Below are 23,008 nucleotides of genomic sequence, written 5' to 3'. Positions count from 1 at the left end.
GGTGTTAATTCTTTCTCAAACTTTTGGTAGATTTCCCAGTAAAGCCCTCTGGTCCTGGATTTTTCTATGTTGGGAGGTTTTTTGTCACTGATTCAATTTCCTTACTTGGTATAGGTTTGTTTAGATTTACCATTTCTTCTTGAGGCAAGTTTGGTAGTTTGTGTGTTTCTTGGGATTTGTCCCTTTCATCTAGGTTATCTAAATTTTTGGCCTTAAGGGGTACCTGGGTGGCTCACTCGGCTAAGTGTTGGACTCTTGGTTTCGGCCCGGGTCATGATCTCCTGGTTTCATGAGTTTGGGCCCCACGTTGGGCTCTGTCCTGATGGTGCAGAGCTTGCTTGGGATTCTCCCTCTCTCTCTGCCCCTCCCCCACTCATGCTGTCTCTGTCTCTCTCTAAATAAATATATACACTTAAAAATTAATAAATAAATCTTTGATCTTCAATTGATCATAAGAATCACTTATTACTATGTGATCATAGTGGTCACTTATTACGTGATAATGGTAATCACTTATTACAACCTTACTAAAGTAAAAAAAGGTAAGGTCCCATACATAGGATCTTGAGCTAGTTAGAAAATCCTTACAGGTAGGGGTACTTGTACCCCAATATTTATAGCAGCACTTTCAACAATAGCCAAATTATGAAAAGAGCCTAAATGTCCATCAACTGATGAATGGATAAAGAAATTGTTGTTTATATACACAATGGAATACTACTTGGCAATGAGAAAGAATGTAATATGGCCTTTTGTAGCAATGTGGATGGAATTGGAGAGTGTTATGCTAAGTGAAATAAGTCATACAGAGAAAGACAGATACCATATGTTTTCACTCTTATGTGGATCTTGAGAAACTTAACAGAAGACCATGGGGAAGGGGAAGGAAAAAAATAGAGAAGGAGGGAGCCAAACCATAAGAGACTCTTAAAAACAGAATAAACTGAGGGTTGATGGGGGTTGGAGGGAGGGGAAAGTGGGTGATGGGCATTGAGGAGGGCACCTGTTGGGATGAGCACTGGATGTTGTATGGAAACCAGTTTGACAATACATTTCATATTTAAAAAAAAAAAGGAAGAAGATCCTTACAGGGCATGGGGCCTAACTTTTCTATCTAATGATTCTCCTCATAGCATACCCATGAAATACATCATTGGCTTTCCTACCTTCAAGGACTGGCATCTCACCAGTTCTGGGTGTAGTTTGTTCCATCTTTGGATAGCTCAGAGTATTCAGACATCTTTTTTATATAAAGTTACAGAAAACAAATCTAATCATTTTCTCCCACTGTAGACAGTCCTTATGAATTGTAAAGAGTCCTTCCCCAAGTATTCTCATGTCCATAATATGTCCTAGTTCCTTTAATTGCTTTTCACTAATGATGACTTTCAGGGTCCCCACCAGTCTGTTAATTTGGTTTTGAATGCTTTATGAAAATCCTCTTTGAGGGGCATGGCATTAAAGCCAAGGACAAACTCCCACTCAGGGGACTGTTCAAATTAGAGGGATTTGACTATTTTTCTTTCACTCTTTCTTCTGTTACTGAACTTGTATGAATAAGATATTTCCCCCTTCAATTCAGACCTTAGTTGAAGTTGGTATTAAGAACTTGGCTTCTTTCCTGCAGTCTGGCTCAGTATTTCTTTGACAATTTCATGCTGCCATCTGCTGGCTAAATCAGGTAGTTCCTGCCTTTTTGTTTTGTTTTGTTTTTTGAACTAATTGAGCAGAAGAGAGGAAGTATAGGTCAACAAAATGACAAGGCTAGAAGTGGTATATTTGAGATCTATTAGGAAGAGGTCTTGATTTCTTCACTCCATATAATTCCTATTGTATGCCATGCATTTGGGAGCCCAAAGTAGAAGTAATGTGGACACAGCGCGGGTATAGCTGCAGAAAATGTGACTGGAACATTCCCATTCGGTCCAACTCTGACTAATTAATTGAATTTGAGCAAGTCACCTATTTTTTGTGTGTTATTTTCCACAGCTCTTATCCCAACAAGTTTATATGACAAAGCCAAGTAGCAGTAAAGGCAACGGAAGAACGTGAAGTGAAGGACTGAAGTCTCAGGGAGAGGGGGTGGGGTGGGGGAGGAATAAGTAAAGCCCAAAGGTGATAAATGACAGGAGAGAGCAAGGTTTCTTCAAAGAACATGGGACTTTAGGCAAAAAACTCAGAGAGTCTCTTCCTATTTAAGTAATTTGATTAAATATATTATAAAAGGGCCGCCTAGGTGGCTCAGTCAAAGCATAGACTCTTGATTTCCGCTTAGGTCATGATCTCATGGTTCATGATATTGAGCCCCACATTGGGCTCTGCACTGACAGCATGGAGCCTGCTTGGGATTCTCTCTCTTTCTCTCTGCCCCTCCCCCATCAAAATAAACCTTTAAAAAATAATATAAATTATGATATTCATGAGCCCATATGAGGTATAGTAGTTACTGTAGCAATGAAGATTTAGAATATTGGGTAGTGGGGTGTAGCAATGAATATTTAGAATATTGGGTAGTGGGGTGCCTGGGTGGCTCAGTTGGTTAAGTGTCTGACTCTTGATTTCAGCTCAGTTCATGATCTTACAGATCGGATCGTGAGATCGAGCCCAGCGTCAGGCTCTGTGCTGAGCGTGGAGCCTGCTTAAGATTCTCTCTCTCTCTCGAGGGAGGGGAGGGTGGGTGATGGGTATTGAGGAGGGCACCTTTTGGGATGAGCACTGGGTGTTGTATGGAAACCAATTTGATGATAAATTTCATATTAAAAAAAAAGATTCTTTCTCTCTCTGTCATTCCCCTCTGCCCCTTTCTCCTGTGTGTGTGTACTCTCTCTCTCTCTCTCTCAAAAATAAATAAATAAATAAATAAATAAATAAATAAATAAATAAAATAATGGGTAGAAAGAGGTAGTTACATATTTGTTTATTCAACAGTTCATGTGAAAATTCTTCCTAATGTCCTTGTACCATCTCTTCCTTTCCAGGTCCAGAAACCACTTGTTCAAGTTCTTTATTGTCAAATGTGCTATACCTGGCTCATTTTATACCTCCCTTTAAAAGAAAAAGTAGCAACACTGTGACAACATCCAATGCAATGACCTGTTTGTATCAAAATAGTATAGTTTCTTGCCTCTGCAGTTCTTTTATCTGTATCAACTGTTCTTAGTAGCCTAGAGCCTGAAAATGTCCTGTGTCTGATGTGAGTGACAGTCATCCAGAATCATCATTTTGTCACCATTTTGGCAGCCTAATCTCATCCAATCCCCTGAAAGAAATTACTATGAGAGCCAATGGGAGTAATCTGCTAGCCTGGCTGCTCTCCAGGAACCGGGGCCTGGCTGCAGAACTCCAGGATAACCAGTTTATATCTAGTCTTTTTACCTTTTAAGGTGTTTATGTGAAATAAAACATTTTAATTTCAGAAAGTCAAATTTATCAGTCTTTTGCAGTTGATGATCTGAGTCTTGTTTAAGAAAAATTTCTTTAACCCAAGGTCTAAAAAGTATAGAACATTACCACAATTGTAGAAAATTCTATCAGACAGAGCCGTATTAGGCAGGTCTAGTTATACTAATGATTAGTAGCCTAGGCTAAAGACACAATAAGCTGAAACAGGTAAGTTCTAGAGTGGAGTCAGATTCCTGGTGATACTATTAGTTCATGGCCTATAGAGAAAGAGTTTAAGATTTGTCCAGGTGACCTGATAGCATTGCTGCTGATGGTAATTGGCTTGCTTTTTAAGTCCTACTGGTTAGTCTATGCTGAGAGCCCAGGTGTTAAGGGAATACTAATCATATATTTTTCTCTAATGACTGAGTGATATCAAAGTGGTTGTAGCTACTAAATTTTATAGGTATGATTGTTATTTTTCAAATATACCATGATCATTAAAGTGATTTAGAACTCCACACAAATTACACAATTCTCACTAGAGAGATCTAATACACAAGGCAGTCTTGTTAACAGAATTGTTTTACTAAAGCACCACCAAAGCTATGGGTCCCAGGACCTCATGCTGTCACTAGCTTTTAAACCAAATGCAAAGGAATCAACATCCCTCAATCTCAATTTACTAACCTATAAAATAAGACTCCTTTACCCCTGTTCCTTTCACTAGAAACTTGTGAAAGCTTAAATTAGAATGAAATCTTAAAGACATTCAGAATTATAATCCCACTTCCTGCCCCAAATCTGGAAAGCACAGCAGGTCTTGTTTGTAGGGGTTTGCTCCATAGTTAATTTTTGGGTATTCAGGAAGGTTCCTGTGGAAAATTATCTTCCAGACTGAAATTCTGTTACTAGATTCTCTTTGTGTTAAGCATTGTCTTCTCAAGGGTACCACATGTACAACACAATTTCCCTCATTTTGAATAACAAGTCAGATACTTTTTTGTGTGTGAACCAAGAGCACTTAGAGGATGGAGTGTATCCTAAAGGAAGAAAATTTTACATACTTTATCATTTATCTGGAGACTGGAGGACATGCTTACCTGGTAGTATTTGCCTTAATAGTTACATTCTACAGTTTAGCCAGTAGGAGGAAAATGTATCCTTTGACTTTCTAGGAGTTGTGTGATACTTAGTTTACATTGTCTCCCTCTGGTTCTCCATTGTTTCTTTGATAAACAATATAGGAGAGTTTATGAGATTAAATGCTTCTCACTGAAATAGCCAGATTTGTGGGGTCAGCTTTGGCTTTTATATGAGCTTTTGCCTATCAGATACTGCCAGTGAGTGAACTTCACTTCTGTGCCCTCATAATTGGTTCAATGTTGGGGGTCATCAGATTCATGGAGGAAGTAGGGAAATACTAAAGATTAAGGACTCACAGTTAAAAAATTACAAACAGGTCACAAATAGTATAGCGTCTTGATTAATTAGGGGTCAAAATTACTTTCTGTGAATTACCTTCTGTTCTTTGTCTTGCTCACCAACTGACTTAAAAGTACTTCTAATCTCTACGATCAGGGGCCATACAAAGGCTGAGTTCTGGAGTAGAAAAGACACTGGCTCAAAATTCTGCTGTGTGACCATACGCATATTAGGTAACAGCTTCATTATCTATAAAACAGGAATAAACCGGTATTATCTCATTAGATAATGGAAGGGAAAGTCCCTCAGAGAGGGTTCTAACCTTAATGTAGTGCTCTTCCTAACTTCCTTGGTTCAAGAGTTTGGTGGGGTAGTTATACATTCTGGCTGAAAGAGGTATTGGGATTCTTTATCAGCATATCAAAGCTTTACTTCCCCCTTCTTCCCATTTCAAAACCAAGCTGAACTAAAACCCTTTCATTTGTTATGCTGTTTGTGGAGAATTTTAGCATCCGTTATCTAATTTGATTTACCTAACGTCCCTATGTATAGATAAGCACCCATTGAAAACCCATTGAAGTTGTGGTCAATAAATGAAGCCTACTTCTAGCCTAGTGTTGTCTTTCTAATATGTTGCTGTTTTCTCTAAATCTCTCCTTTTTTCTTGTTACTGGTTAAATTTTGAACCAGTTAAACCACAAAGATGTCTGGCTTTCAATCTTCTAGGCCACTCCTCTTCTACTCCTTCCCGCCCTCAGGTCCCCTCCCCCTCACTTCTTAAAGCACTGCAATTTGCTGCGGCCGCCATATTTCTTCCTTTCCCGGGGTGGAAGCTTGCTAACAGTGGATATCTTTGCCCGTGTGGTTCTTTCTGGAACATTTTCCAGCCCCGACCACTCCTTATGGCGTATTTCTTTTAAAAAATTCACGAAAATTCCATAAAATATTTTAACAATTCTAAACTTTCTCCGAGTGTTCTCTTGACATCTCCTCCCTATTTTTTCAGGTATTTGGAATATTTTTAGGTAATTTTCCATTTTAAAGGAATTTTTCACTGGAATGGTTTTTGGTTGATGCCTCTGCTTTGTCGTGGTTTAGTCCCCCCCACCCCCACCCCTTCTCTTTTCTACATTTTGCCCATCGGGGCTGTGGATACCAGGTTTTATTATTATCATTTTTTTCGCCCAACGGGGCTGTGGATACCTGCGTTTTAATTCTTTTCTTTTCTTTTTTTTTTTTTAATTTGCCCATCGGGGCAGCGGATACCTGCTTTTAATTTTTTTTTTTCATGCTTAGCCCATCGGGGCCTCGGATACCTGCTGTGTCTCCTTCCCTCCCCTTTAACCCTCTGGCCCATCGGGGCAATGGATACCTGCTTTAAAAAAAGTTCCTTTTTGGCCCATCGGGGCCTCGGATACCTGCTTTTATTATTTTTTTTTTCCCTTGCCCATCGGGGCCTTGGATACCTGCTTTATTTATTTATTTTTTTTCCTTTGCCCATCGGGGCTGTGGATACCTGCTTAGATTTTTTTTTTTCTCATGGCCCATCGGGGCCTTTTATGGATGGAAATGTTGGCTTTTGTGGTTCGTTGTACTGTCTGGAATGTCTACAAATTTATGCTGCTAATCAATCGTTTGGTGTTGTGTGAGTGGACCTACGGCTTTAGCTGGGAGATGACTTAGCAGTTAGGCCAAGGAGTTAGGCTGGGGAGGAAAGATGGCGGCCACTTCAGTCGCTTGGCTGAGAGTTAGTTGTGTCAAGTATAAATTAGGGAGCTAAGATGGCTAGCGGGACAGGCAGAGGCAGTTACATGCATTGCATTAGCTACATGTTTTGAATGAGCTGATTTGGGGCTTGTTAGGAGCTTTGCATGAACTGTGGTATCATGAGGTAGAAAAACAGGATGGTCTTCTGTCATGTTACAAGAGGATGGTCAAAAATGAGAGGGAGAAGGTTAAGGCATAGGGTTCAAAATGGCGATTTTGGGTTTGCGGTATTGCTCAGCATGGCTCTCTGCTTTGTTAGAGTGTCCAAAATGGCGGACCCAATTTTGCCGCAGTGTTCATGTGGCGGGAAGGCCACATCATGGTGGTGTCTTTGTTCTAGTGCACAGCATGGCGGTGCAAATATTCTGTTACATAGTAAAAGATGGCGGCTGGAGTACTTGCCGCAGTGTAAAACATGGCGGGCTTTTGTCTTTGCCGTGTGCATTTCCTAACAGGTTTTGCCGCAGGGACAATATGGCAGACCTTGTCATTTGGATGTCATGGCAATTTGTCACGTGGACGTCTTGGCGGGGATTTTTACCGGTACATTCTTGGCGGGCTTTGCACCAGATGGGCCTGCCGCATTGTTAAAGATGGCGGGCTTTGTCGTGTTTGCCGCGAAAAGTGAGAGAAAGGTGGGATGGACAATGTTGGATTGCCGCATGACCCACCCAATCAGAAAGGGTGGAAGGATTGGGCACAGCCAATTACTGGAGGATGGAGTTAGATTGTGTGAGTTAGCATAGCACTTCATCGCGGTCTTTATTCATCCAGTCAGGAGGAAGCAGAGGAGCCATGTTTGTACGTCTTCTCCCAGTGGGTGGTACTCAAGGTCTTTCCAAGGACACTTCCTTTTTACACTTCCCTCCCCTCTCACTTGCTCCCTCCCCTCCAGCATTGCCTCCTGCAGTGTTGGATATTTGGCTCTGTTGGCTGAACCTTACCTCCATTTTTCTGCATTGGTGCCATGGCCCAAGGCTAGTTTACTCTCCCCCCTCCCCCCTCCCCTCCCCCTCCCCCTCCCCTCCCCCCCCCCCCCCCCCCCGCCGTTGCTCTTCTGCAATTTGGCCAGGGGCAGTGCTCCAAGCCTGCAGGGTGTGAACATGGTGGTGAGTCCTGGCGAGAACCAGAATGGATCACAGATGATCTTTGGCCAGCAGGTGGCAGAAGAGGAATCCCTGCCTTCCTCAAGAGGAACACCTACCCGTGGCTACTGCTGGGGTCGGATTTTGATTTTTATTTTTTTCTTGGATGACAGTCCTATGTAGTTTGATTATGTGGTCTGCTAGCATTAGTTTTAGGCTTTAAGTTACTATTTCGGAAATGTATTTAGGAGCTTTGCTTATTTGTAGAATTCAATTACATTTAATGAGTTTTTATTTTTGAGTTCCTTAAAATAAGTTAAAATTTTCAATTTTTACTAATTCCTTAAGCTTTTCTTGGCTTTAGATATTCAAATTCAAATTGCTATTTAAAAAATTTTTACTACTTTTCTACTCTGAAATTGACTTAATAAACTACATCTTTTTGGATTTTGTAAGAGTCTTATAGTACAGAAGTAGTTAATTAAAATTTTAAATTTATGACCAAATGTAATAAGGAATATTTGAAGGTCCACTCCAGTCCAGGCCTCGCTTTGTTCCCATCCTGAATGCTGCACGAATTGAGTAAAACCTATCATGCAGGAAACTAGACTTACTGTGGATTTGTTTCCTCTAGTGAAATGTTATATTTGAGTGTCAATGCCCATAATTTCAATTTTCTGTGGTGCCTTGCCTCCATAGTTCCCATTTCCTCCCCAGCCCTGCTCCCAGCAACCACGCCCCCAATCTAGCACCAGCCCTTCCCCTGCCCTGTGTCCAGCCCTGCCCCTGCCCTGTCTCCAGCCCTGCCCCAGCCCTAGCTCCAGCTGCCCAGCCCTATCGCCAGCCCTATCCCTAGCCCCAGCCCGAGTCCCAGCCCCAACCCCAGCTCCAGCCCCAGCCCCAGCCCCAGCCCCAGCCCCAGCCCCAGCCCCAGCCCCAGCCATTACCCTAACCTTGCTTCTCCCTAAAGTCACTCCAATCTGCATTGATTTGGTGCTAAAAGTTGTCCATTGCTCATCCCTAAGACTGGAATAACCCTGTGTGCCTCTAGCATTGCTGACTTTCCGAATTGACTACCTGAGTTATCATTTTCAATTAATGTACACAATCCCATTTGTCCACTGTCCCACGTTAGAACAATCAATCTATTCACCTTTGTGTCAATGTTAGAAATGTTAGTTAATTGAGTTTCATATCAGATAACTATTGTTCATAATTTTAGTTACTCATCATCTCTATTACCTGCCCTTAAGGAAGGAGAAACCATTCTTTTGTCATTGCTGCAGTAGTCACAGTCCCAGTTTTCTGGGCAGTGCTCATAATATTGTGCTGGTCACCTGAACTCTACCCTGAGTGAAATTTTAATTGTCCTGCCCATTGGATTAGATCCTAGTCCTTTTGCTGAATTCAGGACTGGGTGCAGAAAACACGAATCTTTTGTTCAATAGTTAACATGCTCAGTCCCAAATTGTATTAGCCTTGTCCATTAAACAAAGGCACCCTACCATTTCTGTCCTGCTTCTGGGATGGCCTGCTGTTCTTTGACAATTAAAGTACCAAACTGTAATTGTACGTTGTCTTGCCCAGTAATCAATGACCCTTCATCCCCTTTGCATTGCCACTAGGCAGTGCTGACTACCTGGGACCATGTTCCTTGAATGATTGATGAGTATAATCCCAATTGTCCACACCCCTGTTCATTACACAAGTCCTTTGCAACTCCTTTGTACTATAGCAGATGGGCTCATCTTCAAAGTCCTTTACTTTGGGGTATTAATGAATACAATCATTAATATTCAAGATCCTGCCTAAAAGGTAAGACCCACCCATGCTCTTCTCTTTACTCCTAGGTAGTGCAGACTACTTACTACCCTGCATTAATATGTAAAATCCTCATTGCCCACTGTCCCAACAGTTAGTCTAGGATATAACTTTATCTTTATGCCATTGCTTATGAGGGGTTCTGATTACCCAAGGTCACTTAAACAGTTGATGTGCATAATTGCATATGTCCATGGTGCTGCGCAATAAAAAATGGAATCCCACCCCGTCCTAACCACTTTGGGATATTGCTAAGGAGTGCAGATTATTCAGGAACTCAGTTGTTGGACAGTTAATTTGCACAGTTGGAGTTGTGCAGAGTCCTATACATTTGAAAGAGCCACTGTATTCCATTTGCATACTATAATGTGGGCTGATCACTCAAAGACACTTCTCTTGAATTGATAATTTTCATAATTGCATTGGCACATGTTCTGTGAACTAGCCACACCCACTCCCTTTGTATTCTAGCAGGGGACCCTTACTACTCAAGAACAATACACTAGGACATTTTATGTGTACAATATTAATTGGCTAGACTGAGCCTTTTGTATCAGGAACCCTGCACCATCTCTATATCTAAAAAGTGCTAATTATCTAAGGCTCTTCTCCTAAAATTGTTCATGTGCAAAATTGCAATCCCCAATGTCTCCTACTGTTAACCTAAAATCCCATTTCTACCTAACTCCCTTTGCATTATTGCAGAGGGTACGTGGGTCCTTTAAGTTGCTTAAGGCAGTTATGGTCCCTTCTGTTAGTCTGGGATCCCACCCCCTCCTACTTCCTTTGCATTACTGCAGAGAATACTTGGAGAATACTTGGAAATGTGCTTAACTGCAGCGATAATTCCTTCCATTAGTCTAGGATCCTATACCCTCCTACTCATTTTGCATTAGCACAGATTGTACATGGGACTGTTAATGTGTTCACATGCAGCTCTGTCCCTTATGTTAGTGTATGATTCTATCCTCTTTAACTCCCTATGCATTACAGCAGAGGGTAGTTGGGATCTTTAAGGCCCTCAAAGGCAGCTATGGTGCCTTCTGTTAGTCTAAGATCCCACCCCCTCCTACTTCCTTTGCATTTCTGCAGAGGATATTTGGGACTACAATGTGCTTAATTGCTGCCAGAGTCCTCTCTGTTTGTCTAGGATCCCAATCTCCTCCCTCTTACTGAGTTTGCATTACACAGAGTACAAGGGACTGTTAATGTGCCTAAGTGGCAGCTATGGTCTCTTCTATTAACCTAGGTTCCCATCCCAATCTAAATTCTTTTGCATTACTGCAGAGGGTACTTGGGACTGTTAATGTGTGTAATTGTAGTTACAGTCCCTTCTGTTAGATCCTGTCCTCACCTACTCTCTTTGCATTATCATGAAGGTTACAATGGGACTGTTAATGAGCTTAATTGCAGCTATAGTTCCTTCTGTTAATCTAGTTTCCCACTTATTCCTGCTTTGCATTATAGCAAAGGGTACTTGAGACCTTTAAGGTGCTTACAAGTAGCTATGAATGACCCCTTCTGTTTATGTTCCCATCCCCTCCTACTTTGCATTACTGCAGAGGATACTTGGGACTCTAAATGTGCCCAATTACCACTTTCCCTTTTCTTTTTCTTTGTCCCATCCCCTCCCACAGTTTGTATTATCATAGAAGGTACAAGGGACCATTAATGTGCTTAGAGGCAGCTATGGTTTCTCCTGTTAACCTGGGATCCTGTCCCCACCTAACTTCCTTTTGCATTATTGCAAAGGGTACTTTGGACTATTAATGTGCTCTAAGGAAGCTGTGTGGTTCCTTATATTACTGTAGGATTCCATTGTCTCCAACTCCCTATGCATTACAGCACAGGTACTTGGACCCTTTAAGATGCTTAAATGCAGCTATAGCCTCTTCTGTTAGTTTTATGTTCCCATCCCCTCCTATTTCCTTTGCATTACTGCAGCAGCTACTTGGGACTGTTAATGTGCTTCATTACAGCTACAATCTCTTCTATTAGTCTAGGGTCTCATCCCTTCTAGTTGCTTTGCATTAGCACACAATGTACATGGGACTGTTAATTTGCTTAAATGCAGCTCTGTCCCTTATGTTAATGTAGCATTCCACCCAACTCCCTATGCATTAGAACAGAGGGTAGTACTTGGCACCTTTAAGGTGCTTAATGTAGCTGTGGTGCCCCCTGTTAGTCTAGGATCCCATCCCCCTTCTACTCCCTTTACATTAATGGCAGGGCATTTGGGACTGTTAATGTGCTTAATTGCAGTTACAATCCCTTCTATTAATCTAGTTATCCTGTGCCTTCTCACTTCCTCTGCATTAGAGCAGATGGAGGATTTGGGACTGTTAATGAGCTTAATGCAGCTATAGTCCCTTCTGTTAATCTAGTTTCCCATGTACTCCTACTTCCTTTGCATTACAGCAGAGGGTACTTCAGACCTTTAAGGTGCTTAATTGCAGTCATGGTCCTGTCTGTTAGTTTAGGATCTCATATCTCTCAACGCCCTTTGTATTCTCTTTGGGACTGTTAAAGTGCTTAGTTGCAGCTGTGGTCCCTTTTCTTAGTCTAGGGTCCTATCCCTTGCTACTCACTGCATTACCTGGGAGTGGATTTGGGACTAGTAATGTGCTCATTTGCACTTGTGGTCCCTTTGGTTAGTCTGGGGTCCCATGTCCTCCAACTCCTTCTGCATACAGCGGAGGCTACTTGGGACTCTTAACATGTTTAATTTTAGCTGTGGTCCCTTTCAGTACTCTAGGATTCCATACCCTTCTATTCACTTTGCATTAGCACACAGTGTATATGGGACTGTTAATGTGCTTAAAGGTAGTTCTGTCCCTTATGTTAATGTAGGATTCCATCCTTTCCAACTCTGTATGCATTAGAGCAGAGGGTACTTGGCACCTTTAAGATGCTTATACATAGCTGTGGTCCCCCCAGTTAGTCTAGGATCCCATCCCCCTTCTACTCCCTTTACATTACATGGCAGGGCATTTGGGACTGTTACTGTGCATAATTGCACTTACAATCCCTTCTGTTAGTCTAAGATCCTATGCTTTCCCATTTCCTTTGCATTAGAGCAGATGGTATTTGGGACTGTTAATCAGTTTAATTGCAGCTATAGTCTCTTCTGTTAATCCCATGCACTCCTACTTCTTTTGTGTTATAGCAGAGAATACTTGAGACCTTTAAGGTGCTTAAGAGCAAGTATGGCCCCTTCTGTTAGTTTATGTTCCCATCTCCTCCTGCTTCCTTTGCATTACTGTTGAGGCTACCTGGTACTGTTAATGTGCCTAACTGCCACTATAGTCTCTTCTGTTTGTCTAGATTCTCACCCTCTTCTGCATGGATTACATTACCACAGAGGATACAAGGGACTGTTAAGGTGCTTAAATGCAGCTACCGTTTGTTCTGTTAACTCAGGTTCCCATCCCCACCTAATTCCCTTTGCATTATTGCAGAGGGTACTTGAGACACTAATGAACTTACTGTAGCATTGGTCCCTTCTGTTAGACTGGGAACCCACCCTCACAAACTCCTTTTACATTTTAATGGAGAATACACGGGACTGTTAATGTGCTTAAATGCATCCACAGACCCTTATGTTAATGTAGGATTCCATCCTTGCCAAACCCTCTATGCACTACAGCAGAGAGTAGTTTCTACCTTCAAGGTGCTTAAATGTGGCTATGGCCCCTTCTGTTAGTTTATGTTCCTGTCCTCTCCTACTTGCTTTGCATTACTGCAGAGGATACTTGGGATGTTAGTGTGCCTAATTGCTGCTACAATCCCTTCTGTTAATCTAGGATCCTGTCCCATTCCACACTGTTTGCATTACCACAGAGGGTATAAGGGATTGTTAATGTGCTTAAATGCAACTAAGATTTTTCCTGTTAATCTAGGACCCGATCCCCACCTAACTCTGCATTATTGCAGAGGCTACTTGGGACTGTTAATGTGCTCTAATGCAGCTGTGGTCCCTTTTGTTAGATGAGGATCCTATCCCTACCTGCTCCCTTTGCATTATCATGGAGGGTACGTGGGACTGTTAATGTGCTTAAATGAAGCCATGGTCCCTTAAGTTAGTGTAGGATTTCATCCTCTCCAACTCCCTGTGCATTACAACAGAAGGTACTTGAGACTTTTAAGGTGCTTTTAAGCTATGGTGCTTTCTGTTAGTCTGGGATCCCATTGCTACCTAACTCCCTTTCAATTACTGCAGAAGGTACTGGAAATCTTTAAGATGCTTAAATGCAGTTACAACCCCTCTGTTAGTTTGCGTTCCCAGCCCCTCCTACTTACACTTTGCATTATTGCAGAGGATACTTGGGACTGTTAATGTGCCTAATTGCCACTACAGTCCCATCTGTTTGTCTATAATCCTAGCCCCTCCTAAACGTTTGCATTTCTACAGGAGGCACAAGGGACAATTAAGTGCTTAAATGCAGCTATGGTGTCTTCTGTTAGTCTAGGATCCTATCCTCTACCTACTTACAGAAGGTACAAGGTACTGATAATGTGCATAAGTGCTGCTATAATCCCTTCTGTTTGTCTAGGATCCTGTCCCCTCCTACAGGGTTTGCAATACCACAAAAAGTACAAGGGGACTGTTTATGCTTAAAGGCAGCTCTTCTTTTACCTAGGATTCCATCCCCACCTAATGCATTTGCATAATTGCAGAGGGGACTTGGGACTGTTAATGTGCTTAAATGCAGCTGTGATCCCTTATGTTAATGTAGGATTCTATCCTCTCCAACTCCCTATGCTTAATAGCAGATGGGACCTTCAAGGTGCTTAAGTATACTTACAGTGCCTTCTGTTAGTCTGGGATCCCATCCCCACCTAACTCCCTTTGCATTACAGCAGAGAGTACTTGAGATCTTTAAGATGCTTAAATGCAGCTATGCCCCCTTATGTTAGTTTATGTTCCCATCCCTTCCTACTTTGTATTACTACAGAGTACACTTGGGACTGTAAATGTGCCCAATTACTGCTATAGTCCCTTCTGTTTGTCTAGGATCCCATCCCCTCCTACAGAGTTTACATTATCACAGAGTGTACAAGGGATTGTTAATGTGCTTAATTGTAGTTATAGTCCCTTCTGTTAGACTAGGATTCCATCTCCACCTACTCCATTGCATTATCATGGAGGGTACATGGTACTGTTAGTGTGCTTGAATGCAGCTACAGCCCATATGTTAGCATAGGGATTTCATCCTCTCCAACTTCCTATGCATTATAACAGGGCATTTGGGACCTTAAAGGTGCTAAAATGCAGCTATGGCCCCTTTTATTAGTTTATGTTCCCATTCTCTCCTACTTCCTTTGCACTACTGCAAAGGATACTTGGGACTCTTAATGTAGGTAATCGGTACTACAATCCCTTCTGTTAATCTAAGATCCCATTCCCTCCTACTTGCTTTGCATTACCACAGAGGGTACAAGGGACTGTAAATATGCTTCAATGCAGCTCCTGTCCCTTATATTAGTGTGGTATTCCATCCTCTCCAATTCCCTATGCATTACAGCAGAGGATAGTTGGTATCTTTAAGGTCCTTAAAGGCAGCTATGGTGCCTTTAGTGTAGGATGTAGGATCCTATCCCCTCCTACTGACTTTGCATTACTGCAGAGGATACTTGGGATTGTTAATGTGCTTCATTGCCACCAGAGTCCCTTTAATTTGTCTAGGATCCCATCCCCTTCTATTTGCTTTGCATTAGCACACAATGTACATGGGACTGTTAATTTGCTTAAATGCAGCTCTGTCCCTTATGTTAATGTAGCATTCCACCCAACTCCCTATGCATTAGAACAGAGGGTACTTGGCACCTTTAAGGTGCTTAATGTAGCTGTGGTGCCCCCTGTTAGTCTAGGATCCCATCCCCCTTCTACTCCCTTTACATTAATGGCAGGGCATTTGGGACTGTTAATGTGCTTAATTGCAGTTACAATCCCTTCTATTAATCTAGTTATCCTGTGCCTTCTCACTTCCTCTGCATTAGAGCAGATGGAGGATTTGGGACTGTTAATGAGCTTAATGCAGCTATAGTCCCTTCTGTTAATCTAGTTTCCCATGTACTCCTACTTCCTTTGCATTACAGCAGAGGGTACTTCAGACCTTTAAGGTGCTTAATTGCAGTCATGGTCCTGTCTGTTAGTTTAGGATCTCATATCTCTCAACGCCCTTTGTATTCTCTTTGGGACTGTTAAAGTGCTTAGTTGCAGCTGTGGTCCCTTTTCTTAGTCTAGGGTCCTATCCCTTGCTACTCACTGCATTACCTGGGAGTGGATTTGGGACTAGTAATGTGCTCATTTGCACTTGTGGTCCCTTTGGTTAGTCTGGGGTCCCATGTCCTCCAACTCCTTCTGCATACAGCGGAGGCTACTTGGGACTCTTAACATGTTTAATTTTAGCTGTGGTCCCAGTAGTTTAGGATCCTTTGTATTACCTTTGTATTATCAGATGGTATTTGGGACTAAAAAATGCTTAATTGCATCTCTGGTCCCTTCTGTTATAGGATCCCAATGTTGTCCAACTCCCTGTGCATTACAGCAGAGGTCATTGGGGCTGTTAGTGGATTTAACTGTAGCTGTGGTCCCTTCTGTTAGTCTAGTATCCCAAGCCCTCCAACTGCCTTTGTGTTACCTGGGAGTGTATCTGGGACTCTAAGTTGCTTAACTGCAGCTGTTGTCTCTTCTGTTAGTAGTTTCCCATGCCCTCCTATTATCTTTGCATTATAACAGAGGGTCCTTGGGATTGTTAAAGTGCTTAATTGTTGCTGTGGTCCCTTCTGTAATTCCGCGGTCCCATCCCCTCCTACTCTGTTTACCTGAGAGGATTTTTGGGACTGTTAAAAGAGACCACGTAATTAAATTAGTATAGTTTCCCATGCCCTCCTATTCTCTTTGCATTACAACAGATGGTACTTGGGATTGTTAAAGTGCTTAACTGCAGGTGGGGTCCCCTCTGTTAGTCTAGGATCTCTTGCCCTTCCCCCTTTACATTACCGGGAACAGATTTGGGAATGTTAACATGCTTATTAATTACAGTTGTTGTCCCTTCTGTTAATCTAGTTTCCAGTCCCTTCCAACTCGTTTTCCATTACCTAGTAACAGATTTGGGACAATTAATATGCTCATGTGCAGCTGTGGTCCCTTCTGTTAGTCTAGCATTCCATGCCCTCTAACTCCCTTTCCATTATAGCAGAGGATATTTGGGACTTTTAATGGCTTAATTGCAGCCCTGGTCCCTTCTATTAGTCTAGGATCCCATGTTCTCCAACTAACTTTGCATTACTTGAGAAGGTATTTGGGACTGTTTAAATGCTCTATTGGAGCTGTGGTCCCTTTTGTGTGTCTAGTTTCCCATGCCCTCCTACCCTTTTGCATTATAGCAGTGGATACTTGGGGCTGTTAAAGTACTTAATTCCTGGTGTAGTCACTTTTGTTGATTTAGGATCCCATCCCCTTCTACTCCCTTTACATTATCTGGGAGGATTTGGGGGACTGTTAAAGTACTTATTTGCAGCTGTGGGTCCCCTTTGTTAGTCTAGGATCCGACGTCCTCCAACTCCCGTTGCATTATAGCAGATAGTGCTTGGGACTGTAAATGTGCATTACATACAGGTGTGGTCCATTTTCCTGGTCATGACCACCTCTTCCCTTTATATTACCTGGGATCAGATTTGGTACTGAAAGGTGCTTAATTGCAGCCTGTGTTCCCTTCTGATTAGGATCCCACACCTCCATCTCTATTTGCATTACAGCAGGGCGTACTTGGGCCTGTCAGATGCTCTATTGCAGCTGTGGTACCTTCTGTTTTGTAGGATCCCATGCCCACCATCTCCTTTTTACATTATCTGGGAGTGTATTTGGAACTTATAAAGTACTTAATTTTAGCTGTGGTTCCTTCTGTTCATATACTTTTCCATGCCCTCCTACTGTCTTTGCATTATAGCAGAGGGTACTTGGAACTGTTAAAGTGCTTCATTGCAGCTGTGTCACTTTTGTAGTTTAGGATCCCATGACTTCCCAGCCCCTTTACATTACCTAGAAAGGCATCTGGGACTGTTAAGGTGCTAACTGCAGCTGTGGTCCCTTCTGTTGGTCTAGGATCCCATTCTCTTCTACTCCCTTTGCAATACTTGGGAAGGTTTTTTGGGACCATTAAAGGGCGCTATTGCAGGTGTGGTCCTTCCTCCTAGTCTGAGATCCATGCCCTTTAAACTTTGGGTTACTGCTGAGGGTACTTGGTACTATGAATGTGCTCAAATGCAGATTTGGTCCCTTTTCTTAGTCTCAGATCTCATGCCTTCCAACTCCTTGTACATTATCAGAGAGGGTGCTTGGGACAGTTTTTATGCTCAGTTACAACAGTGGTCCCTTTTTTAGTCTATGATTTCATCCCTTGCCCTTTGCCCCGCAACTCCCTTTGCATTACCACAGAAGGTACTTGAGACTGTTCAGGTGTATCTCATTCTCTGACCCCCTGGTAGCATTATAGTAAGGGGTGCTGAATACCAAGACCCCCTTTTTTTTGCATTGTTAATGTGCATAATTGCATTTGTTCATCTTTCTCTGCAGTAGGTAAGATTTCACTAACTTCCTTTGTATTCAGCAGTGAATGCCCTTTATTCAAGACCTTTGTACTACAATAAAGTGAACCATGGTAATTGACCACACTGTCATTCATTTAAGTCCCCTGTACTCTCTGTATTAATTACTTTAGTTATTTTTTGGGGGGGATTATTTGTAGCAAAATTCCAATGTTTATGGTCCTTCACTTTTAACTAATTTCCCATCCTTTTTGTATTGCATCAGGGGATGTTAGTATCTCAAAGTACTTCTCTTAGGACTCTAAATGTGCATATACCCTCTTGATAAGCTAATATCTTTATTTCTTAGTATTATAGCAGGGGGTACTAACCACCTAAGGTCCTTCTTTTGGACAGTTAATGTGCCAGATTGCACATCCCCAAATTGGGGATCCCATCCCCATCACACCTTCTCTGTGTCAGGCGTGCTGACCAACTATAACTGCTTCTCCTTTATAGTTTAAATGTGCATAATTACAGTAACCAATGGTCCCGTATGTTAGAATGGGATCTCATTTCCTTGCCCAATTTACATTACTGTGGGGGCTTCTGACTAGCCAAGAGTCACTCTCTTGGACTGTTAATGTGCATACTTAAATTCACTCTTACACCTAGATAAGGACTCTCCCCATACTATTTATATTCCAGCAAGAGGTGCCTACTACTTAAGATTTTACACACTAATGCAGTTAATGTGCACAGCCTTTGTTGTCTTGTGCATACTCAGTTGTCCACAACTGTACCTTTTAGTTCAAGACTCCTGCAATTACTGAAGCAGAAGTGACTGACCACCTTAAAGCCTTTCTTTTGGGACTCTGGATGTGTGTAGTATTGGTTGTCCACTGTCCTTTGAGTTAACTTGGGTCCCTGAGTCTTTTCACAGCCTCTAAGCTTTACCGCATGGGGTACTGTCCATTTAAGGCCCCTTTCTCAAACTGTTAATGTGCACAATGACAATTACATTAGGATTCTTCCCCTTTACACTCCCTTTGAAGTACTGCAGGGAATTCTGACCCATAAGGTTCTGTTTCATGGCCTGTTAAGATGCATGTTATATTTATCTGGGTTCTTATGTGCTAGAGAAGAAAACCTCTCTCCACTCCCTGTATCTTCAAGCAGGGAGTGCCCACTGTACAAGACCGTGCCCTGTACAAGACTGTTACACTTGAGCAGTCAAGGAAGACAATTATAATTGACCACAGCCATGCACCATGGACATTAATGTGCATAATTGCACAGGCTCATCCTGTTTGAATAAGATACTACCTTCTGAGACCCCAGAAGGGGTACTGATCACTAAGGCCTTTTTTTCATGCCTTGTGATTATGCATAATTGCATTTGTACATTTTTATGTACACCAAATAAGGACACCCCTCTCCCCACTCCCTTTATCTTTAGCAAGGAGTGCCTATTATTTTAAGATCCTTGTATCTGTACAAGATACATGGTTTTAGTTGATCATACCATATCTGTTGGACATTAATGTACATAATTGCAACTTAGTTCATCCTACTCTGTTGTATGTCATTTGCTGTATGCCAGGGTTGCTGATCCCTAACTTATCCTGTTAATGTGCATAATTGCATTAGTCTGGGTTCTTGTGCACTAGATGAGGACATCCTCCACCCCTACTTCTATGCCTTCCAGTAGGTGGTGCCCACTGCTGTGACATTTACATTTGGATGGTTAATGTACAGAATTGTAGTTTCCACAACCCTATCACTTTCAAAACTCTCGTACCTGCTTTGCACTGCTGCAGGGGATACTGTTTTCTCCCCAAGTTCCTTCTAGTAAACCATTAATATTCATAATTGAAATAGTTATACACCCTCAGCTTCCCTTTGCAGTACAGCAGTGTGTACTGATCAACCAAGGCCCTCTTTTGGAGTGGTAATATGTGCAATTGCATTTTTTCCTATTTTGTGCGCTAAGGATCCTGCCTACTTCCTTACCAGGTTCAGCAGGTAGTGTCCACTACTTAAGACTCTTTCACTTGAAAAGTTCATGTGTATAAATGCAGTTTGCTAAGTGTGTCTTATACTAGAACCCCTCTTTGCTTTGCAGTAAGGAGATGTTACTTACCTAATGCCCTTTCTTTTAGACTCTAATGTGCATAATTGCAATTGTCCATCTTTTCTGTTGGACTAGGGTTGCATTCCCTCAAACCCCCTTTGTATCAGGGGTGTGTTAACCATAAATGAGCTCTTCTCTTGAGATTATAATTGTACAGACTTGTATGTGTCTGTGGATTTGTGCAGTGCGAAAGGATGCCCTATGCATTTACCACTATCTTTGGATTGCTGTTGAGGAGTGCTATCATGACCTCAGCTCTTGGACAATTAATGTGCACCACTAGCAATGATGGGACCTCTGTACCCGCTTTGTATACATCAGGGGTACTAAGGCCCCTTTCTTGGACTGTCAATGTGCAATTGTCTATGTTCCCTTCTGTTAGATTTAGGATAACATTCCCTTAAGCCCCCTTTGCATTAATGCAGGGGTTGCTGACCACACAAAACTCTTAGTTTAGAGTTATTAAACTATTAGTGGGCACAATGGCAATTAGCAATGGGTTTTTCCTCCCTGGCCTTGTTAGGCAAACACTCCCAGCCCCAATTTCCCCTGGCATAATAAAGTATAAACATGGCAGTATGCTGTGAACTTGTCCATCAAATAGTACCCCATACTCCCTCTTCTTTTGTATTGCTTCTTTGTATAAAATTCCAAGTAGTCATGATCTTCCCCTTCCTTCCCTCTTCCCACCCCTTGCTCACCCTTGGACCCATCCAAGGTGCATAAGCACCATTCTCACAATTTCAGGTTTTCATGTATTGGGCCACTAAATAAGATTGTGTTCCTTTTTCCCTCCCAATGCCACCCTGCCCCTTTTGCATTATTGCTGGGGAATGTTGACTGGGCAAGGCCCTTTCTCTTGGATTTAAAACATTAACAATCCCAGATGTCATTGCATTACTCACTTTGTATTGCTGTAATGCCTCAGTTGCACTATCCTTGGTCCCTCCCATCAGACATGGACCCCTCCACTTCTTTGCATTGCTTCTGAGTAATGCTGAGTACCCAAAGTCTCTTCTGTGTTATTAACACAGTACTGATTGTCCCATTTTTTTCAGGTCATCAGCCCAAGATTTTCCTACCATTTTGATGTGTTTGTGCAGTGTTGACTACCCCAAGCAGGCCTGAATTAGATGGATGGACCTTCACTCCTTTGTCTGCATTTGTTAATAATCCCAATTCCAGTTGTTACATTCTGGGATAGGAACCATCCCTGACCATTTCTGTTACTGTTTTACTGAGCAAAATGCTCAAGGCAAGTCAGGCCTAGAAAGCTGGATTGCCACCTTTTATTTTAGATTTCCAGTATAAGTATCAGTTGAAAATTGTCTCCCCAGGAAGAAAGATTAGCATTGTCTGTGTATTCTTCCTTCCAGAGCAGATTGCCTGGCCAAGAATTTCGCTTCTCCTCTTGTATATTGCTATTGTACTGTGCCTGTTGCCAGCGTACAATTAAAAAAAAAATACTGTTTGCAAGGTGGAATTGTAAACCTGGTCATTGAATTTTGAGGTCCAAAAACCCATTTATACCATGTACCTGATGACCAGTGTCTCTCATTTTACTAAGGGTGCTGGGTCTGTGGATAGACCACTGTGACTCTAGCTATTTTGGTATTCCCAAAAGACTTCTAGAGTGGAACTCTTAAGAGCAATATCTTTGGGCTCTACCACCATTTTAAAACCCATTATTTATTTGGGCTTTACCATTGTTCACTTTTAGAAAAACTACCTAAACATTCTAATCCTTAAATTTCTTCATCTGAAGCATCTACCACCCCTTACTTATTTCAAGAAGATTGCTGTAAAAGAATGAAATGAGAGAACATACGCTGAGGCACTTTTGAAAACCGTAATTCATCTTACTTGATTAATCTATTACATAAATAAAATGCACACTATTTAAATCTGCTAATTTAAACTAGCCTGAAGCACTACACTGAAGTGAGGGATTAAAAATGATGGGTCCAGTTTCCCTGTTTTATATTGAAAAATAAGCCAAGATCTAATCATTCTTCTGGACATGAATTTCAACAGCTGCTTGGTAAAAAGAATAATATCCTAGTCTCTAGTGTGCAGGGTGTGGCAGATAAGTGTTTAATATGGAACTCCTGAAGCAAATAACTAGTCGTCACAACAGCAGTTCTTTGTAATCACTGAAAAAGGATACTATTCCTCTGACAAGGATGTCAAAAGATCGGCCCAGCTCAGGGTGCAGTATGCACTACTAGCTCCTTGGACAGCTGTAAGAAGAGTCTCTGGCTCTTTAGAATACTGTAAGTACTACTTTGTAGCTATTAAGTAATCTTTTCCATGTTCTATTTTCTTTCTCTTAAATGCTAGTCGTAGAAAAGTCAGAGGGTCTCCTTCCTTGTTCCTGTCTCATCTGCAATTATATATATATATATATATATATATATATATATATATATATATATCACCATATGCGTTAACCAACAGAACTATTGTATACCCCACTCTATGCTAGTTTACACTGAAGTGAGGGGTAGAAATGATGTAGTCCTATATAATCTCATTTCTGCGATGGTTGTATTGCTGGGAAGCTAATATAAGCACACTTGAAATACCTTTAGGGAATGATAATCAAGTGCTGTGTGGTGTGAATTGTAAGTTATAGAGTTTTAAAAAGGGAGCCCACTAGGCTTTGAAGTTAGTTGGATCAACTTAAAGAGGGAGGTGGGTTTACTTTTTCTCTTTGGTCCAGGATATGATTAATATTGCAGCCATATGTGTAGTCCAGTTGGTTTATTTTAGTGTCATTTTGTTTTGAAAAGTGAATAAAGAGACAAGGCCTAGCTTGTTGTGTTTGGCTATATGCCAAGGCTGGGGAATTGTTGATTGTCAA

General features: G+C 41.7%; 1 long non-coding RNA gene across 5 annotated transcripts in view; it reads left to right on the top strand.

Annotated features, from left to right (window-relative positions):
* The first annotated feature begins 7,998 nt into the window (after positions 1 to 7,998).
* LOC131502763 (uncharacterized) overlaps positions 7,999 to 23,008 on the top strand; it is a 30,149-nt gene continuing 15,139 nt past the window's right edge. The window contains exon 1 of one of the 5 annotated variants that reach the window (XR_009257173.1): positions 7,999 to 22,418. This is a non-coding gene — a long non-coding RNA (uncharacterized LOC131502763). The remainder of the gene's footprint in view (positions 22,419 to 23,008) is intronic. The other 4 variants (XR_009257174.1, XR_009257172.1, XR_009257170.1 and 1 more) reach the window with 4 other exon arrangements.

Source organism: Neofelis nebulosa, chromosome X (genome assembly GCF_028018385.1).
Source record: "Neofelis nebulosa isolate mNeoNeb1 chromosome X, mNeoNeb1.pri, whole genome shotgun sequence".
Lineage (NCBI taxonomy): Eukaryota > Metazoa > Chordata > Mammalia > Carnivora > Felidae > Neofelis > Neofelis nebulosa.
Note: the sequence above shows the minus strand (reverse complement) of the source record. Positions and strands in the feature narration are given on the sequence as shown.